Below are 22,269 nucleotides of genomic sequence, written 5' to 3' on the forward strand. Positions count from 1 at the left end.
CCTTCACACAATTTGTTCCAGACATTTTCATTACCCATTTGAAATATCTTTTTATTGATTAGACTTCCTTTGTTCCTAGTTTTATCTCGGCATCTGGCTTCAGAACACAGGCCTGTAACTACTTAAAGTTTATGTCCAGTTTTGGAATGCAGACTGCTAGTTAATAGATGTCAAATCAGAAGAAAGCATGTCAACACTTTCAATCAAGAGTATTATTTACTGTTGCCACCTATATTTTCCATAGCACATAAAACTCTTGGGTATTATATACTAGTCTGTCTGCCTCTGTTGTTTGTCTGTCAAACCTAGAGGAGCTATCCTTTGACCATATTTCCTACAGCTTTGTATAATGCAAACACATTGTTGATGCTCAGAAAGATTTTATAATAGTTATTCATGCATTAAGGTCATATCTTTATTGACAAAAGTGAAAAAATATTTTTAGATGAAATAATTATATCAGAAAACTTCTCACTCTGGTTTTCCTTATTGGACTTCTTTACTTCTATTGAATTCTCCATATTCTTGGAGTCCTGGCTTCCTTGGGATGTTTCTTATTGCCTGCTGTTTTTTCCCCCCTTAATGGCTGCTTGCTGTTGTTCAGGATTTCCTCCTGATATTCCCCACTCTGCTGTAAAGTATGTTTTCTGATTTCCCCAGAATTCTCTGCTGCTCATGCAGGAAAATATCTCATAAAATTTTTATAATGCCCTATTTAGGTAGTTTCAAAATGGAAGGGGAAATTGTGAACTGCTAGATGAATCAAGTACAGGCCATGGTAGGAACAACTGCCATTCTCCTCATGGTGGTTCAGCCTCTGCAATATCAATTATAGTAGGAGATTTGATTTAACTATAGGACATTGGGAAAGTATTACATGGTCAAGATGTGTGGTTATAAATCTATAAATTTAAATTTCTAATAGGTTCTTTATAAGTGGCTTGGGTTTGAAAAAGAATATTTTCTTTTCCTAAGAGTAACTCAAAATTTCACAATATAGAAAATATTATCTTTAGTTTAGGAATTATTTTAGTAAATTTTATTCAGATGAATAATATGGTGATTGTTTTAAGACCATGGTAAGCAGAGTTTAGCACTGCCCTTTCCCTTAAATCCAAGGGTGAATGTTCAAGGAAAGTCTCGACATGAGTTCTTAGAGAGGTTATGAACAGGTTTGGACAACTTGCCATTGTCTTTTCTGCTCATTAGAAAATTTTACGAAACCTGATATCCACATGCTTTTCCCCTCAAATATTTAGAGATATAACAGCTGTCCATAACATACTGTAAATGTATAGTTTTGATTTAAACTCTTAAGAAAAGGATGTGTGGTTATTTTTGGACCCTTGGCTAATGATTAATAGTCTTTACACAGAAACACATATTATTTAGCTTAAAATTCAATAGGAATTGGACAATTATCTAGTTAATCTGCTGAGTAAAGACCAATGATATCAAATTCAAACAGAAAGGGGACTATTAAGTTCTTCCTATAGATGGATATTGACTTAGAAAACCTCATATTGACTTTACCTGTGCTTTTTTGCATTTTTACTTATTTTGTTAAATATTTCCCAATTACATTTTAATCTAGTTCTGACAACTCTGGTGTAGACAATGCCATAAGTGTTCAGTCTCTTGAAAGTATTGAGTAACCATTGGGATTGGGGAGTTGGAGAAAAGGGTACATTTTTGAAAACTTTAGAATTCTTAGGATATTTTCTTCTATTTGGTACATTGTTAGAAATCACCTCAACCATTTCTAAACCTGTTCTTTGATTCTGGGAGCAAACATTTGATTTTTGCTAACTCAACAATCAGGCCAAAGACACTCAGAACCTAGAAAATGATGGAGAGCAGTGAACTATGTCAATAGTATTAGAGTCAGAGAATTCTGTCCTATTCTCTCCTCTCAGTAAGGAATCATTTCTGCAATATCCCTAAATGATGACCCTCTGCTTAAGTACTTGCAGTAACATAGAAGTGACTGCTTTGAGAGACTGTCCATATCATGATGGTTACATTAGAAAACCATGTATTATTTAAATCTAAACTTTCCTCTTGGTAAATTTCATCCATTAGTTTTAGTCCATTTTCCAATGCACTAGAGGATAAATCTCTCAAGAGAATGTGAGCACCTTTACAGCAGAGACTGTTTCATTTTTGTATCTGTATCATCAGAGCCTTGCATACTTCCTGGGACACAATAATTAGATGTTAGGATTTAATCAATTAGAACTAGACAGGACCTGCAAATCTCCACTAAACATATGAAGAAAGCGCTCATGTTTACTCTTAATTTTCTCTTCCTATTCATACAGCAAAGTGTCTTGCAAACAGCAGGAGCTTAATAAATGGCATGGATTTTTTAAAAAAAAACTGATTTGGGTTAGCATAAGTAAAAAAAAAAAAGCATAAGCAGAGCAAATTAACTTGAAAATGAAGAGAAAAATATTTAACTCTTAAAAATAAATCTCAATGATTTAAATTTGATTTAAAGTATCTGCTAGATTGTGGAACTAATTCTATTCCACACTGATTATGTTAGAGGTTTGAATACACACACATATCCTTTTAGGAATCATTAACATTCAAGTGATTTCATTTTTACAAATGTTCACGAATGTATATATCTGCACAATGATACATTTAAACACACACATATTGTTGCATTGCATACATTGTATACATTGCAGAGTGATGCTGGATTCTCAAGGTTGTGCCAGTAAAAATCAAACTTTGGTAGATTCTGTGAGTATAGAAAAGCCTTGAGTATAAAGTCTTAGCTTTAGAATGTTTCTACAAAAGTTTGCTTGTTCTTTTCTAATTTTTCTTAATCAAAGATGCACTCTGTACATCTAGAATATCCTCAGATAATCTATTGCCTGTTTTCTGAAGTTCAGGTTAACATAATAGAGAAGCTCATGAAAAGTCAGTTGACCATTTCGTAATGAATTCTTTGGAGCAGCTAGATGGCTCAGTGTGACTCTGGGCAAGTCATTTAACCCTCTTTGCCTCAATTCCTCATCTGAAAATGTAATGAAGAAGGAAATGGCAAACCATCTCAGTGTCTTTGCCAAGAAAATATCAAATGGGGTCACAGAGTCAGACATGACTCAAATGACTGAAAAATATCAACCATAAATGAATTCTTTCTATAAAATAAAGAAAAATATGAACTGGTTCTGTGTCCTCCAGGGGCCCTATCCATTTCTAGATAAGAATTTCATCTCATGATGAAAAATGGAGGACAAGATGCTAAGAATCATATACTTTTTATACCACCTAAAAATATTAATTTAGCTTTTGTTATTTAAAATAAGTTCCTTGTCCAATAACCAATAAATAGATAACATCAGAAGACTCTGAATCATAACTCTCTTGACATTTTTGAAAGGAAGAAGGAAGTTACAGCTAAATGAAAGAATAGGTCATGTTCTCCTTGGAAAAATAAACAAAAGAATTGATCAAGTTGAATTTATTTATATATCTAAAGCCAACAAGAAACAATTTCATAGGACATTTGGTTATATGGCAATGCTCATAAATATTTACAATGACATCATTATGAAAATAATTGCAACTTATTTACTAACATTTGTTGTAGAGAATGAAGTAAAAAAGGCATTTTACAAAGAACATATGGCCCTCTCAATTAAATCAGCATACATTTTGGTAGTCAGTGAATTTAATCTGAAGATGCCCTAGGTAAAGATGATTTTTTAAAATAAAGTTGGAAAATATGATTTAGGAGTTCAGAATTTATCAGGGCAAAGATTTGCATACCACAAAGAACCTTCATATTTCTATGCATTTAATATTTTCTTCAAAATAATTAGAATATTCTAGATGTGATGAGTGGTAAATAATATCTTTTTTTTTCCCTTGCTTTTGTCTTAATTTTTATTTGTCTACACATACATGTAATTTTTATGAAACTAAAATAGCTTGTTTCAAAGTTATTTCTATACAAGGTCCATAGTTCTTTTTTTTTTTATGAGTGGTAAATAATATCACCAAACATTGAAATTTATTACATTTTCACATTCAGAAAATAGCTTGTTATTGGTATAGATATCATTTCATTAGCAATTAGCAATAAATAGCACCACTTGTTAGAGCAGTGATCTAATGGCATATTGGGCAGCTTAGAGACACATTAGAAAGAGCACTGGACTTGGAATCAGGAGGACCTGAGTTCAAATCCAGCCTCCAATATTTACCAGCTGTGTGACCCTGGGCAAGTCACTTAACCTCATTTGTCTCAGTTTCCTCATAATGTAAAATTGTAAACTGGAGAAGGAAGTGACAAACCATTCCACTATCTTTGTTAAGAAAATCCCAAATAAGGTCCCAAAGTATCAGTCATAACTGAAATGACTGAACAACAACAACTAAAGTAATGCAAACAAAAAAGAACAAAAATTAGAAAAAGATGGTATCTCATTTAAACACTCTAGCTTAACCCATTTAAGCAACTTAATGATGTCAAATAATATTGACACCAATTATAACAATTTTACTGAGAAAAAAGTAGACATGAAGTAATTTCCATAACAAAAATACCAAAAAACTTGACCTCTGCTAAATAGAGATAATAAAGCAGCCAAAAGCACTGCTTTTAGAATGTAAGCTTATTTATAAAATCTTGTGGAAAAGGATGATGGTAGATCATGGACAATGTTCTCTCTGGAATATTCTAAGTGTTTAATAAATGTTTATTGAATTGAATTGATATTTTTATCATCAGAACATTCAAACATGATAGTGTGAACTTGTTCCTGAGTGTTGTCATTTTCTGGGCTCCAGGATGGTGATATTTGTATTTTAGGAAAATTGGAACAAGTAATGGTCAGAACTGGAAATAATGCTGAATACAACTCCAGTGCTATGAGTGTGGTATTTATTTCATCATTCAAGGGCTCTGTGTATGTGTGTTTAAAACTGCAAAAATTTTATCTTCATTTTTTAACACTGCAGAATTTCAAATGATTTTGTGACCCATTTGGTTTTCAGGGGTCAGGAAATAGGGACCAAAAAGATCAAGAACTCTCTTCACAATGAGCGTTTACAATCTTCCTAGGGGCTTGTTTCAATGATATTTTTCAGATAATAATTTCCCATTAATATCAACAACAGAAGAATGAACAATTCAACTCATTAAATATTAAACATGACTACTTTTTTAGGGGAGAGCTAGGTGCTAGAGATAGAAAGATAGATTGGAAAAAATCTGTAATCAAGAAGCTTACAATTTAATAGGAGTCAATGATGAGTTTTATCCAGTAATTAGGTTTGAAAACTGTGGGTTTTTTTAAGATTAACTTCCTTGAAACTAACATAATACAGAGAATTAGTTCTGTAATTTAATACCTCCTTTGGAGCTTTTATTTTTTTTGAAGGGAACCCTAATGACTTGTTCAGTAGCTTTTAGTTTGGCACCTAATTAAATTGATTTCAGAAGATTGGGGAGTCATTGAGTTAAACACCAATGTTTCTATTCAGGGTATTTCTGATTAACACTCACTCTGTAGACACCAAAATAAAGAACAATTTTTGAGTGCTAAGATTAATTAATTGGTATTAAATTGCCTTTCACTTATAAGTACCACAGCATGCTTTTTAAAAAAAATAGTAGGTTGGGTAAGTCGAGGATTTTCCTCCTTCACTGTAATGATCTACAATATGAAACCCAGTCTGCTAAAAATTTAATTTTTTACCTGTTGATCTTTTGGTTTGTAGGAGATAACCAAATTTCTTCATTCCATTATAACTCAAATATTTCTTCCACATATTGAGATTTCCACAAATATCAATATCTGATATATAGCCAACAAGAATAAGATATGTCTTAATGCATCTGATATATATATATATATAACCAAATCAACATGGTCTTGACTCAAAGGGAAGTAATTTTAAAATGAAGAAATATACATTTATATATGCAAAGAACTGATTTGTTTTAATCTGATTTGGGCTTAAGAAACTTAGGTGCATAAGATCATCTATTTTGAGCCATTGGTTACCATAAGAAGGAGAAACCTCTCATTTTGCTAATGAGAGATCTGAGATTGTTAAATAAGATGCCTTCGCTTGGTTGAGAAATCCAGTGCTCTTCCACTGTTCTTTCTCTTTGATTACCTAGAAACCAGAGAGAGCTGGGTTGATGGAATTTCATAATGGGCACTACTGAAATTATCCCCTTTTTTCTTTAAATAAAAACGTGCTGTTTATTCTGCAAATAATCAATTTTATAGTTAGTATTTTTCCAAGTATGTTTTTTTCTCTTCTTGCAAGGAAATAAATTGAGCATACAGTTTTTTGAATGTTGCCTAAATTCACTAAAGAGTGACTAGGATCTTTGTTTATGACCTCTGTTCAGATGAATCAGCATTTTTTTTAGCTTTTATTCTTACCTTTCAGCATTTTAGCATCCTTTGCCTCTGGCTTTTATAATTCAAGACTTACCATGTTCTCTTTGAGTTTACTTTTGAAAAAAAAGAAAAGTTATTAATGAAAAGGATAACAAAAGATACTTGTTAGGATTATTGTGTTAGTATCTGTCGCAGTGGTTAACAAATGCTCTCTTGCTTTATATCGTTCACAATTTAATTCCTTATTTTTAAATGTATTGTTTCATCCATTTGAATCTTTCCCATCTGTTCAGAAAGTGGCCTCAAGGACAAAAATTGTATTTTGAAGTTAGTTCTGGAGGACAAGGGAAAATATATAATTTGATGCATGTTTAATGGGTTACACATCCTTCCTTACCCTGTTTTATTATTCCAAGTCCATGAGTGGTTTGGCTCTCTAGGGAAGTAGGTCAGTATTTCAGTGAAGGAACAATTCTATGCTAATGAAGGTATAGAACTTTGAGAAGCCCAAGAACCAAAACTTGTAATTCTTGATGCTGTAACTGGATGGAACAAATGTCTCAATTAATGTTTGGAGATCTGAGACAAATTTCTTATATTTTTAAAAAATTTATTTCTCCAGGTGTCACTTTTTTCTGAAGCTGTCCACCCAGACTTCTTGGTATTTCTGTGGAATATTAACAGGTAAGTCAATGAAATTCTGTTTTCTTTAGCTGTTGTTAGTGCTTTGCAAAATGTTTCCATTTGGGAAATGGTTTAATTTATGAAAGATATAAATGCTAACTTTCATAATTTCTGGCTCTTGCAGACTAAAGATTGATCTTTAAAAAAAATAGGACTATCAATGTTAAGGGTCTTTGGTGAGGATGAAAGAAAGAATATTTTGCTGCCAAAATGAAATTTAATGCTGCCCTTAATCTTTAATCATTCCATCATACTAGTATTCGGTTCTACCAAATTCTATTTTGATGCTTCAGAAGTTTGTTTTGTTTTTAACCACTTTTTAGGTACAGGTTTTCTTGTTTAGTCATCAAAACCACACAACCTGAATTAATAGGGATGTTGGGGCCATAACATACAACCACACTAGAGGAAACCCAACTGGTTATTGTGCCAATGCTTGAAGACCTCCAGTATGGGGGAACTCACTACTTCTTGAGGTTTTCCATTCCATTTGGGGAGAGGTCTTATTGTTAGATTTTTTTTCTTAACTTGTAAAATCTGTGCCTTTCTAATTTCTTCCTGTTGCTTCTCATTTTGCCATCTAAGACCAAACAAAATAAATCAAATCCCTCTTCTACATGTTGGTCTTGTCCAGTTGTTTCAGTTTGTCCAACTTTTCATGACCCTAATTGGAGTTTCTTAGCAAAGATACTAGAATGGTTTGCCATTTCTTTCTCCATTTCATTTTACAAATGAGGAAACTGAGGCAAACAGGGGTCAGTAACTTGGCCAGGATCATACAGATAGTAAATGTCTGAGGCTAGATTTGAACTTAGGAAAATGAATCTCTCATTCCAGGCCTATCCTTCTATCCACTGGGCCACCTCCCTGTCCCCCTGATAGCTCTTTAAATACTTGAAAACGTCTCTTCCCAACTTTTAAGACTTCTATTTTCTAGGTTAACCATCAGAAGATGGTTCTTTCAATTCATTGATATTAGATCATAGATTCCCAGCTTGAAGGAACCTTTGGGATTTCTAGTCTGACCCTCTTATATTACAGATGAAGAAAATGGGGTTTGGTGAGGCTAAGTGATCTGCCCAAGATCACACAGCTTGTAATGGAGATAGCATTTGAACTCAGTCCTTCTGACTCCAAAGACACTGCTTTCTTCCACAGTACTCCATAATTGTCTCTTGTTTTATTTGTTTTTATTAAAGGTTTTTAATCTTCAAAAGATATGCATGGGTAAATTTTCAACATTGATCCTTGCAAAATTTTGTGATTCAATTTTCCCCCACTTCCCCCTCCCCTCTCCCATAGATAGCCAATAATCCAATATATGTCAAACATATTAAAAATATATGTTAAATCCAATATATGTATACATATTTATAGTTATCTTGCTGTACAAGAAAAATCAAATCAAAAAGGAAAAAATGAGAAAGAAAATAAAATTCAAACAAACAACAACAAAAAAGAGCTAGAATGCTATGTTGTGGTCCACACTCAATTCCCATGGTCCTCTCTCTGGGTGCAGATGGTTCTCTTCATCACTGAACAATTGGAACTGGTCTGAATCATGTCTATCACAATTGATCATTGTGTAATCTTGTGCTGTGTATAATGAACTCCTGGTTCTGCTCCATTGCCTCTTTTTTAAAAAAATCTTCCTAGGGTTTATTTAAATGTTTGACCCCAGCAAGGAAGGCCTGCTGCTCTGGATCAAAAGGTCAGACCATTTCAAGGTGGAAAACGTGTTCTGCTTCTTGAATGTCAGCATCCACAGGAATTCTGGATAAATGTAGCACCTCGTGGTGCACTCTCAGGGTCTCTGGCCTGTCTTCATTAGGGTTCGATTTGAGGAGGTTAGCTCCTCAAATTTATGCATTTGTCGGATGCAGAAGTCGGCCCACCTTGCTGCTGGCAATGTGGATCATGTCCTTGTCCCTGTGGAAGTCCACCTCCAAGGCTGGCTGGAACTCCCCATTCAGAGCCGAGATGCTGCTTGTCCCACCAGATTCTGCAGGCTTGAAGACTAACAACCGGGTGCAGAAATGTTGCTCAGTGAGGTCCAGGAAGCCAGCCAGCTTGGCCACTGCATGGTGGTGGAGAGCTTCAGGGTGTTGTGGGGGGCGGAGGGCTGGACCTCTGCTGCAGGAAGGGCTCCTTGAGTGCACACTGTCATAGCTGGGCTCCCCGCAGGGACTGGGACTTCTTGTACACTCCTGCATGTGCAGCATCTTGTCACCGTATTTCTCCTGCAGCTGCAGCTCTTGTCGACTCTCCTGGAGCACGTGGTCAGGGCAATGGCCAGCAGAGCGTGCATCTGCTCATTCTGCTTGTTGATCAGCTCATGCTTGTACGTTGTGCTCTGGAACATGTTCTCAGTCCTCTGGATGTGGAGCAGAATGTCATCAAGGCATCATCAAATAGGCAAAACCCCCGGGGGTGACCCCTGCTCTCCTTGTAGAGCTCAGTGTTCTAGAGCACTCTGATGACCTGCCAGTCATCTCCCAGGAGGGAGAGCTGCCGGAGCAGCCCCACAGGAGAAGCTGAGCACCTTGTAGGAGAGCCGGCCGTATTCCAGCTACGCTCTCAGGTCACCTCCGCAAATGGAAAGAGTCCATCTTCTCTTCTGACTTCTTGGCTGTCTTGCCCCAGTATTGGCTGGATGACCGAAACTGGTGGATGAATTCATCGATGATATCCCACAGTCCCTGGTGGCTCAAGCCCCTCGGCATTGAGAATGTGGTTAAAGAGGTTTCAGTGGTTGTATTGTATCGTATCCTGATTTAGGATTCAAATCTCTGGGCCAAGGAAGGCCTGCCACTAACTTTGGCCTAAATGTGTCTGAATACAGTTCCTCATAGAGAATCAGGAAGACTGCATCATTCCCAACTTGGGGGCAACAACCTCTGCTTCTGGGGGTTCTTGAAGAACCTTTCAGCCAGCTTGGTCCGGCTTTTCTCAGAGATGTCCTGGATCTCATGGACCTTCTGGAGCTCATCAACTTTTTGGTCAATGAGGTCAGAGACTTTTTATGGAAATGCTGGACAAAGTTCTTGATGGCTTCAACCTTCAATAGATCTGCTGCTCACATCAGTTCATGGGCCAGGTCTTGCTTCAGGTCTCCTGTGCACATGTCACGGTTGCCAGGATAAGTGTTGTCGTAATTCTCAGCTGAATAGGACCTGGTGGCGGATCAGAGTCATGGCTCAGAGAAGGTATGAGCAATCCATCATTGCCCCTTGTATTGGAATGACCTCACACCCTGGCTTCCTTCCTCAAAATGCTCTGTAGCTTATCAATGTCCTTCCCAAAATGTGATGGCACTCAGATGTCTTCCAAATGTAGTCTGACCAGGGCAGAGTCCACTGGTACTGTCACCTCCCTAGTCCTGGACAATTCACTTCCCTGATTGCGCCTCCTCTAACTATTCATCCTTAATTACCCTATGGTAAAAGTAAGGAAGAAAAATTAGAAAGGGCAAATTTACATTTCTTACTTTTGCTCCTCAATGACAATTCTTTCCAAAGAATTAAGTAGACAATCATTTGAAATGGCCAACCAATGAAGGATTTGGGAGTAAGCCAGTTGGCTTGACTAGTCTACTCCTTATATAATTATATAATTTCACTTATAAGTGAAAATCAAGATTGAGAAAAGTTATTTTTCCAACGGACCCTTTTGGCCAGCGTGTGGATCACTTATGGGAAAGGTCCCATGCCACAAAATGTCTTGGAATGAGAGAAGGTTAAGTTTCTGTGGAGAATTTAGTCCAGCTCTAAGTTGAAGATATAGGCAGGAATTATAAAGTCAGGAATAGAACCAAATTAGCTTATTACAGAGAAGTTTTGACTTCTCTGGGACAATGAGAGAATGTAAATTTTTTATTATTAAATTGCTCTATTGATAATAGTAATTTGTTCTTCTGATAGTTCCCATTAAATGGTTTAGATTAAGTTACTGTGGAGTTTTGTTTTTGTATTTACATCAACAGATTTGAGTCTGAAGATACTTTGGAGAGAAGGATCATCCTACATGCTATTGACCTCCTCCATTTTCCTCAAACACTTCAGGACTGGAACTATATTCTCCCATGACCTCTACCCTTTTCTCTGCACTTCCCCTGTTCTGACCCTTTTACAGTAATTGATGGGTCTTTAAGACACTCTTGTTATATGCAGAATAAATATTTTGTTATCTGCATGCTTGCTCAGTGCCAAAATAATGAGGTCTAAAGCAGACAGGGAAAATTAAATGCTCCAACTTCTCAGTTCTATTGGTTCCTATCTGGAAATTTCTTTTTATGTCAACCTGATCTGTGTTTCTTATCTAAGAAACCATTCCATGGAAGGTCATTTAAACTTCAATTCAGTCAGACTAGAGGGAAAAACAGTATGATTTATATAGTATTTATAAATCAAAGAAATAGTACTACATTCAATTATGTGCTATAACTCAAAACAGAAAAGTGAACTCTTCTAGGATTTCTACTTTTTTAATGAATAAATAAGAATGGTTTCTAATTATCATATAAATGAGTACATCTCATAATGCTAGAAATCCAAACCACTCTTCTGAAACCTTAATTACTTTATTAATTTGTGTCATTGATGAAGAAAGGTTTTGCTAAGCAAAAAGGAATTACTCTAGCTCAGTCTCTATTTAATAAATTTGAAATCAGTAGAACTGATATTAATGAAATTATACTGCACACTAGAAAAATATTTAATGGTGAGGTTCAAAAAAAGCCCTTTTGTTATTTTTAGTTTTGTTAAAATTGAAATCTGAATTAATGGGTGATTTAGATTTTGGGTCACACTTTTTCTAGAAAAACTTGGTATAGACATAATATCTAATCAGTGAAGATAGCTTTTTTTCCCTTATACAAGGTCACCAGTTAATCACATTTAAATTGAAAAACAGTATGGTAATAATAATTATAGTTGATATTTATATAGAAATTTAAAGGCTAAACAGTGGTTTACATACATATTTCATTTGTTCTTTGAAACAACCCTGTGCAATAGATACTACAGATTTTATTATCTGTTTAACAGGTAGAGAAACTGAGGCTGAGAGAAGTTAAGAAGTTTATTATAATCTTACTAGTAAAAGTCTGACAAGATTTGAACCTCTCTCTTCCTTACTCCAGATTTGTTGTTGCTGTTCAATCATGTCCAACTCTATTCGGTCATATCCAACTCTTTGTGATACTATTTGGGGTTTACCATTTCCTTCTCCAACTCTTTTGACAAATGAGAAAACTGAGGCAAACCACATTAAGTGATTGTCCTAGGGTCATACTGCTAATGTCTGTGGTCAGATTTTGAACTCAATTCTTCCTGACTGCATCCTACACTTTATCCACTGAACTACCTAGCTGTCCCATCTCCAGATCTTAAACTGGTTGCTTCCTGGTTTATGATGGTCACACTGCTTTCTTTTCTGTTATATCTCTGGCATATTATCTGATCTTGAACAAGTCACAGATGAATCAAACTTTACCTCCATTATTGGAAAGAGAATAATTCATAAGGAATAAATCTTATTTATAAAGCATCACTTTGAATGAAAATATATAATTTATGAATTATTCAGAAATATATTATTTGCAAGTACTTTGAAGAATCAAAGACAAATGGAGTTCATAGCCTCTTGGTTCAGAACTTGTCACAGGAATAAGTCTAACAAAAGCTGTTGTTCATGTTTAATCAATTAGCACATGTGTAAAGAAATCTTAAATATCCACAAGTGGAAAGAAAAATATTTAAATATAAAGAATAAATATTCCCTACCAAACCTGAGGGATAATATGGCATAATATTTCAGGATATGGCCTTGAAAACAGTATGATGAAGGTTTTATTTCTGCTTCCAGTGGTCAGAGGGACATTGATTCTAACCTCTTAGTGTTCTAAGCAACTGTTTATTAAATGTCTGTCTGACTCTATATAGACACACATGTATATGCATATTCGCATATATACATATATACTTATACCTATATATATACCCATGTATTTTCCAATTACATATAAAAATAATTTTCAATATTTGTTTTTAAATTTAGTTTCATATTCTCTTTCTCCTTTCCTTCCCTCCTCAAAAAGGCAATTTGCTGTAAATTATACATATATAGACATGCAAAACTTATTTCCATATTAGCCATATTGCAAAAGAAAACACATAGAAAACCCCTAAAAACAAAAAAAAAGTAAAATTTTAAAAAGTATGATTTGATCTAGATTCAGACTCCAGCAATTCTTTCTCTAGAAATGTATGACATTTTTCATCATTAGTCCCTTGGAATTGAATTGAATCGTTGTACTGCTAAGAAGACCTAAGTCATTAAGGTTGATCATATAATATTGATGCTATTATTGCAATGTTTTTTTGGTTCTTCTCACTTCACATTGTATCCATTTATATAAATCTTTCTACATTTTAGTGAAAACATTCTGTTTGTCACTTCATATAGCACAGTGTTTATCATAAACTACAATGTTTTTGGTTACTTTCCCCTTTCAGTATCACCTCAAATTCTAATTTTTTGCTACAACAAAAAGAGCTAACATTTTTTGTAGGAATAGGTCTTTTCCTCTTCCTTTGATTTCTTTGGGATACAAACCCAGGAATGATATTAAGCAGTTATCTTAAGATTCTAAGTTGCTGGTTGGTTGCTGACCTGAGCAATAGTGAGCATTCCTTATGACAGTGAAACCATAGGTCCAATTCCTAATACTTCTTAACTTAGACGAGGCACTATAGAAATATAGTATGTGTATATATGTTATATATGTTCATATGTATATTTAATTATATAATTATAAATTAATTCATGAATCCTATGATGTATCATTAATATTTTGTCATCTTCTTTACCTTCCCTAAATTTTCATTTGAAATATACAAAGTTATCTCAACTCTATCTTCATTTAGAGTGATTTAGGTTTGTGCACAACTTTTCAATCAGTACTTTTTTCCTCCTAAAGAACTTAATCTCAAATATATAGTAAAATCTCAATTCTGGAAACTGCTAGATCTTTCACTTACTTGCAACAAGTCTCCTGGTCACCAGAATGAGATTTTATTTGTATCATACAAGATCAGTTCAAAAATTCTTATTCAAGGGAAAATAACTATTTAACCACCAACAGTTTATCAGGGAGTTCTTTCAGGAAGCCTTCTTGCTATAATGCCAAGAAAATCAGAAGTTTATTTCTATGTTGATATATTATAGTGGTAACACTACAGTGTAGATATTTAATCCAGTCATTATAAAAGCCTCATCCATGAGACACTGTCAAGCTGCAATGCAATTAATATTTATTTTAAATACTGCCTTTTAAATCTTCATTCAGGTCTTTCCCTTGTTTTAACTCCTTTCACAATAACTGATGGGTCCTGTAATAAAGATAATAAATATTTTGTTATCCTTATACCTACTTAGTGCCAAAAGACAAATGTATTATTAGTCAAAGAAATTAAATACTCCCAATACATTTAGTCTTGTGGGCTTTTTCCAAAAAATGTGCAAGCAGTGTCAATATTTCTGTATAAATAAGGCTCCAGTGTCAAATCTTATAATGGTGTGTTAACTAAAGAAAGAGTGGATATTTTTTCCTTTGCAATTGCCTTGTATAGAGAAGTAGCTTCTGGAATCAAACTGTTAAAGGGTCTTTAGAAAAATTTAAGAGATCAAAAGTCCCAAGGAAGGGAAAGAGCAAATATGGGAAAAGTAAGGAGTAGGGAGGCTCTGGGGGTTGTGGTTATAGTAGAGAATTTCAGAGTTTTAGATCTTGGATGAAGAATACTTCCAAGTGATGGCAAGGTCCAGATTCTGATTATATTAGTGGGTAGCTAAAGGAAAAGGGAAATGGAGTTTATACAAGTAAAAGCATTCAAGGAATTGTGATCAGAACAGTTATTGTAGATCCAAAGGGATAAAAAACTAAACTGAGTCAGGAACCAAAGCCACTGAGAAAAATGGGACAGCATTCTGAAGATCAATGGACCTCACAATGCCGTGACTTCTCTGACTTCACATAACTTCCTTGGGAGGGAAAATGAGTTCTTGTAATAATCACTTTACCCCAAGGAAGAGAGTCCTGAGCTATGAAGGAAGTTCTCCTGCTAATATTGCTTTTGGCACTGTATTATGCTAAATTTGGTGTAAGGCCATGATGCTGTGTCCAGGAACAGAATTCTGATGAGGGCATACTTCTTGTTTCAAAATTACCACTTTGATGATCTGAAATTTGATAGTTTTTAGACCAAAAAATGGGAGGAGAGAACTGTAAGCCTGCAGAAGTGTCTATTCTGATGATTTTGACAATTAAACATTCATTCCGCTGGTATTCTTTCTATTCTGAGACCATGAGGAAGTATTCATTCTAGGAGATAGTCTAGCTATATTTGGTCTAGTGACTAGTGTACTTGGCCTGGCATTGGGAAACACTTTATATCCAACCTCAAATACTAATTAAGCAGGTGACTTTAGGCAAGGCATTTAACTTCCATCTACCTTACCTTAAAATAAGGCACAAAAAAAGGATGATAACAGCATCTACCTCCTTATTGTTGTAAGGATCAAATTAAATAATTTTTTGTAATTTTAAAAATTTAAATAATATTATAAAAAATATTTGTAAAAAATACCAAAAATATTTGTACAGTAGACACTGGTAAAGTAGACACTATTTAAATGCTTATTCTCTTCTTCCCCCAACACCTTTTCTTGATTTCTTTTATCTTGATAAGTTCAAGCTTACCTAGAAATTACTCTTAGGCTTTATCAATTTTGACAAATTTCTCCATAAAGGGAAAAGGTATTACTTGTACTTATGTTGGCATGAAAGATAGCATGGGATGGAAAGCTAAATAAGAGTACCTTGACTGACAATTTATGATCATGGAAAAGTCTTTGATTCTTTCAGTGCTCCTAAATAAGTCTCTAAGACTCTGAAATGTAGAGAAGGTATAACCTGTATTGGTAGAAAGCATTTTCTCGCTGAGGAATTCCCTATAACAGTGACCTTATAGATCTAAATACCTACTTTAGTTCAATACTCTCAACAAAATGGTTGCTTTCAGAGTATACACAGTTTATATATTTATACATATACACATGCAACCCTTTCCCAGCTTTTTCAACCCTTTATAGCAAATAAAAGTCATACAAAAAATAGATAAGACTCATAACAACTCAGGTTTTCATTTGAAGATTTTCTTCTAACAGCTCCATAAGGTAGGCAGTACAAATACACTTAATTTTGGAGGTGCACATTTTACAGATGAGGAAACCAAGGTTCATGGCAGTTGGAACATTTCCACAGTCAACAGCCAGGAAAATCTGCAAGTCTAGGAGGTGGTCCCAGTGTTCCTGACTAAAGATTCCACACTATTTTTATTTTGTCAGGGAATACATCTGAAAATACTGAAGCCTTATCTTAAGGAAACCTTTCCTACTCTGTAATATTGTAGCAAGAATTTTCCTTACTAAAGCTTTCCTCCTTGTGAGGAACACTTACTTAACATAATTTATTCTTTTTGATGAATTTAAACAACATAAGGAATTGCTTTTATGATTTTCTTTTTCTCTGCAATGGAAAGTTAACACAAAAAGGATTTTCCCTTTTTGGATCAATTCAAGTCTTTGAGTACAAACTGTGAAAAATGTTAACATTTAGCATGGGGGACTTGGAAAGCTCAAATAGTCTTGGAAAATGTGACTAACTTTAATCAAAGTTCTATACACATAGCCTACTTGTCTTTGTTAGGAAATGGACATTTCCTGTCACTCATTGCTTATATCATCAAATTTATGTAATAAAGACTAATACTTGAAAAATATAACTGAAAATGTACTTCAGAGATCCAACATAAATGACTGAAATGAGCCAGTTAATTTTTCTCTATTTCTTACTTCCAGATTTCTGCTCTTTGAAATTTCCATATCCTCATTTTCAGTTCCCTTTCTTAGATGCTTTGTCAGTCAAGTTTGCTCTTTAGGCTCGTAGGATGAATGTCTGGGGAAAAAAAGCCACAAATTCAGATTGTGAGCTAAAAAATAATAAAATGCTGAGTCTGATTCCCGATTATATTGGATTTGATTATCTGTGCTCCTTAAAGGCAAAGTAGGTGAATTTGAGATCCTTTCTTCTAAAAGGAAGGATCTCTTTCCTTGATAGTTAGGCAGGAAATTTGTTGTGGAAGTTAAAACAAATAACTAAAGATTGGGGATGAATAAGATTCCAATTATCTGTTCTGGTTCTTTTCCCTCATTCTGTATTGAGGTTTTCTTGGTTAAGATACTAAATTGGCTCTCCATCTCTTTCTCCAGTTCATTTTACAATTGAGGAAACTGAGGTAAATGGGGTTAAGTGACTTTTCCTCTCTCAAATTTTCTATTACTGTTAAGGACATCATCATCTTCCCAGTTACCCTGGTTCACAACCCAAATGATATCCTCAACTCCTTTACCCACTCCATCTAGTCCGTTGCCTATTGTTTAGTGAAAAAATAACTTTTAAGTGGTTTACTTCTTATTATCTTGAAGTTGTATCTTAATTTGTACTAGATCCTCAGAATTTGATTGGGAGAGGAACAGATCAATCAGAAGCCAGTTTTAAATAGGAATCTATGGCCTATGGTCTGAAGTTATTATCTCAATAACAGTTGCCAACCCCTTGTAACTAAATACAACATAAAAAGAGGATTCACTATAAAAACATGAATTTACATTTTATACTGCTTGTAAACATCCTTTTAAAAATATTTTTCTGCTTCTTTCAGCTTTATCACATTCTTGTTATAGCTCTGGTATAGCGTTCCATGGAGAGCATGGTTCCAGCACAAAGACTTTATCTCTGAGAATAATTGCTCTGAGAGTAACTCTCCACTGTATGATGAGGAGACAAGGTTCCTCAAAACTAGGAGTCAGAGGCATCTTGTTCAACAGTATTTGGCAAACAGATTAGATGGATATGTGAAATGAGTGGGTAAGGAGTTGAGGATGACATTTGGGTTGTGAACTAGGGTAACTGGGAAGATGATGATGTCCTTAACAGTAATAGGAAATTTGAGAGGGGACAAGTCAGTCATTTAACCCCATTTACCTCAGTTTCCTCAATTGTAAAATGAACTGGAGAAAGAGATGGAGAGCCAATTTAGTATCTTAACCAAGAAAATGCCAATAAAGAATTGAACATGGAGATGAGTCAGCAACAGCAACAACAGCATCCAAAATGAAGAAATGTAGGCTAAATGACAACACTGGTTAAATCCAAGGAGCGTTGATTAATGCATCAATATGAATCTTTTGAAAGATGTTTATTATAGCCACCAGGACTTGCCCTAAGCCCTTGTGTTCCATGCTTTTACCAAAGATTTTTCAATTCTGTAATCTTTTCTTAAGTGTCTATTTTGTGCTAAGCATAGTGCTGGGCTTTGGGAATACAAAAAGAGAAAACAATTGGTACCCTTGAGACATTTACATTTTAACTTCCATTATAGGGTCTGACACAAAACAGGAACTTAATAAATGTTTGTTGATCAATTAATTATATGATACTTTAAAACAAACTTATTAAATTTACAGATGGATTGAGTTGTCAGTGTTTTGGATGATAACATCAGGACAATAACCCAACAATTTAATTGAACTAAAAGTTAATAACTAGCATGCTAAGCACCATGCTAGGTGAAGATACAAACAAAAAAATTAAATTAAGTTTTTTTTAAAAGAAACAGACAGACTGTAACGATATCAGATGACTAATAAAATAAAACTTAATGAAAATAAATGTAAAGTTGGGCATTTTTGATTTAAAAGATCAGCTGTAGGAGTCAAAGATCACAGAGATGTGGCTAAACTATTGATCTAAATTGTAAATAAATAATGCATAGCATATTGCAGCTACCACAAAAGCAAATGTCATCTCATACTATATACATTAGGTGATAGTTCTGCTCTTTTCTATGTGGTCAGATCATATTTTGTTAGTTTGAAGAGGAGGACCAAGAGGGTGAGAGAATATGAAACAACATTGTATAAAGATTAATTGAAGTAATTGAATATGTGAAGCCTGAAGAAGTAGAGACTTAAGGGAGTCATGGTAACTATTTTCTTATATTAAGGAGCTGTCATGTGAAAGAGGTATTAGATTGATTTTTGTGTAGCTACAAAGAGCAAAATGAGGAAGAATGGATAAAAAATAAGCAAATTAGCTTTACTGAATATAAAAAGAGATCTTGATAATTACTTCTCTCTGAAAATGGAATGAGGTGAGTAATGATTAGTAAGTTTTCCATCACTGCTGGTGATGCTCCAATTAGAGCCTATATTTATACTTAAAAGAGACATTGTAGATAGAATTCATGCATCAAATGGTGTTGGAGTACTAGACCTTTAATATATATCCCTTCCAATTCATACGATTTTGAAAAAGGACAGAAACATTTTAATTTGTTTATTCCCTGTACGTTTGGTTTTTGCATGGTAGGTAATTAATAGCACAGTGAACAATGATGATGCAAAAAAACTTTAAGATGAAAAAAGTCTGTAAATATTATCATATTTTTAAATTTTAATGAAGTCCTTGGGTTGACAAATAAATGTGGAGAGTATCAGAGATACTTCTAATGTCTTATTAACAGTTACAAGACTATGAGCTTCAAATACAAATAATTTCTAACTAGTATATATATGTCAAAAAATAAAGAGGTAAAATCAAGAATAATTAGGCTGGATCACTAAGGGAAAAATATTCCACACAAGGAGAGTTATGAATAGAATACATAATTCTCATATATATTTTTTAATTTCTTACAACATGATGCTTAGAGGAATACCAGTGATGATAAAAAAAATTATGAAAGATGACATCGGTTTGAATCATAGGAGACTTAGTATATACTTTTTCAAATTATAATCCTTGTAATTTAGCCTCATTTATTGGAAGGTCCTTTGGGTCTTTCCTATAAATATATATATATATGTATATTGTATATTATGGAAGACTTATTCCTGAAAAATGGACAAACTTTGGATTTTACATAAGATTATTCAAAATTTATCACTGGGCTAAGTCCTTTTCAGGACTAAGCCCACTAAGAGGTACCTCTCTCTCCCTCAAAGCACATTTGCTTTAATGGTGTCTTTTTCCTTACTAACTTTGGTTAGTGTGCTAAACTCTTCTGTGGATCTAACCTACCAGTCAATGGCATACCCAGACTTCATGGCATATTCTATTTAATGGTTTCTTCCAAATTCCTTTCCTTGATAATGATAACCCTCTTGCTCTCCAACTCTCTTCCATATTCACTACTTTCTGGTGCCTGTTTTACCTCTTGTTTTGTCTATAACCTCTTCCCCTAAATAAATCTACCTTTTGTCCCTCCCCCCCAAAAAATTATCACTGATAGCTTCCTATTTTATATAATAAAATTATATGTTGCTTCAATGTTCACAATAAATCCATGTGGACAGAGAAGTTTGTTATGAATTCTTTTGTAAAGAAAATAATCATTCCAGATTTTATTTATCTAATTTGCTGAAAATAGGACATATTTTGTATAGTATCTAAAATGAAAATAAAAACTAACTCTTAGAGAATGCCTCTCATCTTTATTTTAAGAGCATAGAAATTTTACTTTATGTTTTTGGCTTGTTACTTTTTTTGGTGTAGCTATTATATAGATCATACTTTATTACCTTTTCAACTCACTCTCAGAACTTATGGGAATATTTTACCTAATGTGAATTAAATGGATCACTGAAAACTTAATGTTTGGTGAAACAATGTTAGAGAGGGCAGTTAGTTCCCTAGGTACAATTTGCAATTCAACTGATTGGCTAAGTTATATTAGGGTATATTTTCACAAAGATTGGGTGGGCTACAATTTATTAATGAAGTTACTGTAAAATTATTTTGATAAGGAAAGTGTTACAAAGGTTATGATTTTAAACAAAATAAAAATATTTTGAATAGCTGGAGAGGGTGGAGGACACAGTGAATTTTTTTAAAATGAAAATATAGTTCTATTAACTCAAGAATTAGAAGGCATTATTAAACTAGTAAACTGGCTCCCTTTTGGTGACAAAGTTACTAGATGGTTAGAATAGTAGAGTATATGTATTCTACCTAGATTTCAGCAAAGCATTTGATGGAGTCCTAGAGAAAACCAGTAAGCAATATGACTATGGACTAGAAGATAATATAGATATATAACTCAGAAATTTTTGAAGAGCCAGATCCAAAAAAAACATTAATGAATTGAAGTCATTGTAAAAGGAGATCTTTAGTTCTATGTCTTAGGGATATATGATCAGAAACACATTGTTTATAATCATTGACTTGGATGACATTATAGATTGTTGTGGTGTTGTTCAATCACTTTTAGTCATGTCTGACTCTTCATAACTCCATTTAGGATTTTCTTGGAAAAGATACTGGAGTGATTTGCTATCTCCTCTACTTTGCGATTTCCTTTTTCAGATATAGATTATATGCTCATCAAAATGATAGATCTGAAGCCAAGGATGGCTTCAGGATGTCCTTAGATGAATCAGGAGTCCCCCCCCAAAAAATCTCAAAAGGCAAGAATATTTGAATAGGATCTATAACATTATTTTAATAGAAATTAAATAAATGTAAAGTCTTCTTCTCATGTTGAAAAAGTCAACAGCTTAAATGAGACGAGAGTCACCTACTGTGTTCCTTCTGGTGAGATGAAAGATAACTAGACCTTTCCATCTACCTGGTCACTATTTCCTAAGGATCTCCAGGGCTTCAGAACTCTGTAGTCACTGACATCAAATCTACTAATGTGACCTAAAGATTTCTGGGCTTTTTCATCCACTTCAATTCTGAATATTTAGGAGTTCTGGGCTTTTTCAAGTGCTTTGCAGCTGAATTTTATTTCATATGTAATTTCCCCCTATAGAAGTATGAGTACGTTGAGTTAAGATTTCTCATAATTTCATTTGTATACCCATTACTTAGCATGGTGCATGGCACATGGTAAGTACTTAGAAAGTGCTTTTTCATTTATTCATACATTTGAAGATATTGATAAGTTGGAGAGTAGTAAGAGGAGGATAGCCAGAGAATATTGAAGGAAAAAAAATTTAAAAACTTCCTAGTACAGTTTTAAGTACTGAATGTTCTATACAAAAATGCCTTTCTATTAATTAGAATTATCTATTAATTACAATTAAT

The 22,269-nt window shown here is 34.1% G+C and overlaps 1 protein-coding gene and 1 pseudogene across 2 annotated transcripts in view; one reads left to right on the forward strand and one right to left on the reverse strand.

Moving 5' to 3' along the window:
• LHFPL2 (LHFPL tetraspan subfamily member 2) overlaps positions 1-22,269 on the forward strand; it is a 218,154-nt gene that overhangs the window by 102,568 nt on the left and 93,317 nt on the right. For both annotated transcript variants that reach the window (XM_023495799.2, XM_023495800.2), the window contains exon 4: positions 7,000-7,061. The gene's annotated coding sequence lies outside the window, so the exon portion shown is untranslated. The remainder of the gene's footprint in view (positions 1-6,999; positions 7,062-22,269) is intronic.
• Positions 8,924-10,245, reverse strand: LOC111718968 (annotated as a pseudogene).

This window comes from Sarcophilus harrisii, chromosome 1 (genome assembly GCF_902635505.1).
Source record: "Sarcophilus harrisii chromosome 1, mSarHar1.11, whole genome shotgun sequence".
NCBI lineage: Eukaryota > Metazoa > Chordata > Mammalia > Dasyuromorphia > Dasyuridae > Sarcophilus > Sarcophilus harrisii.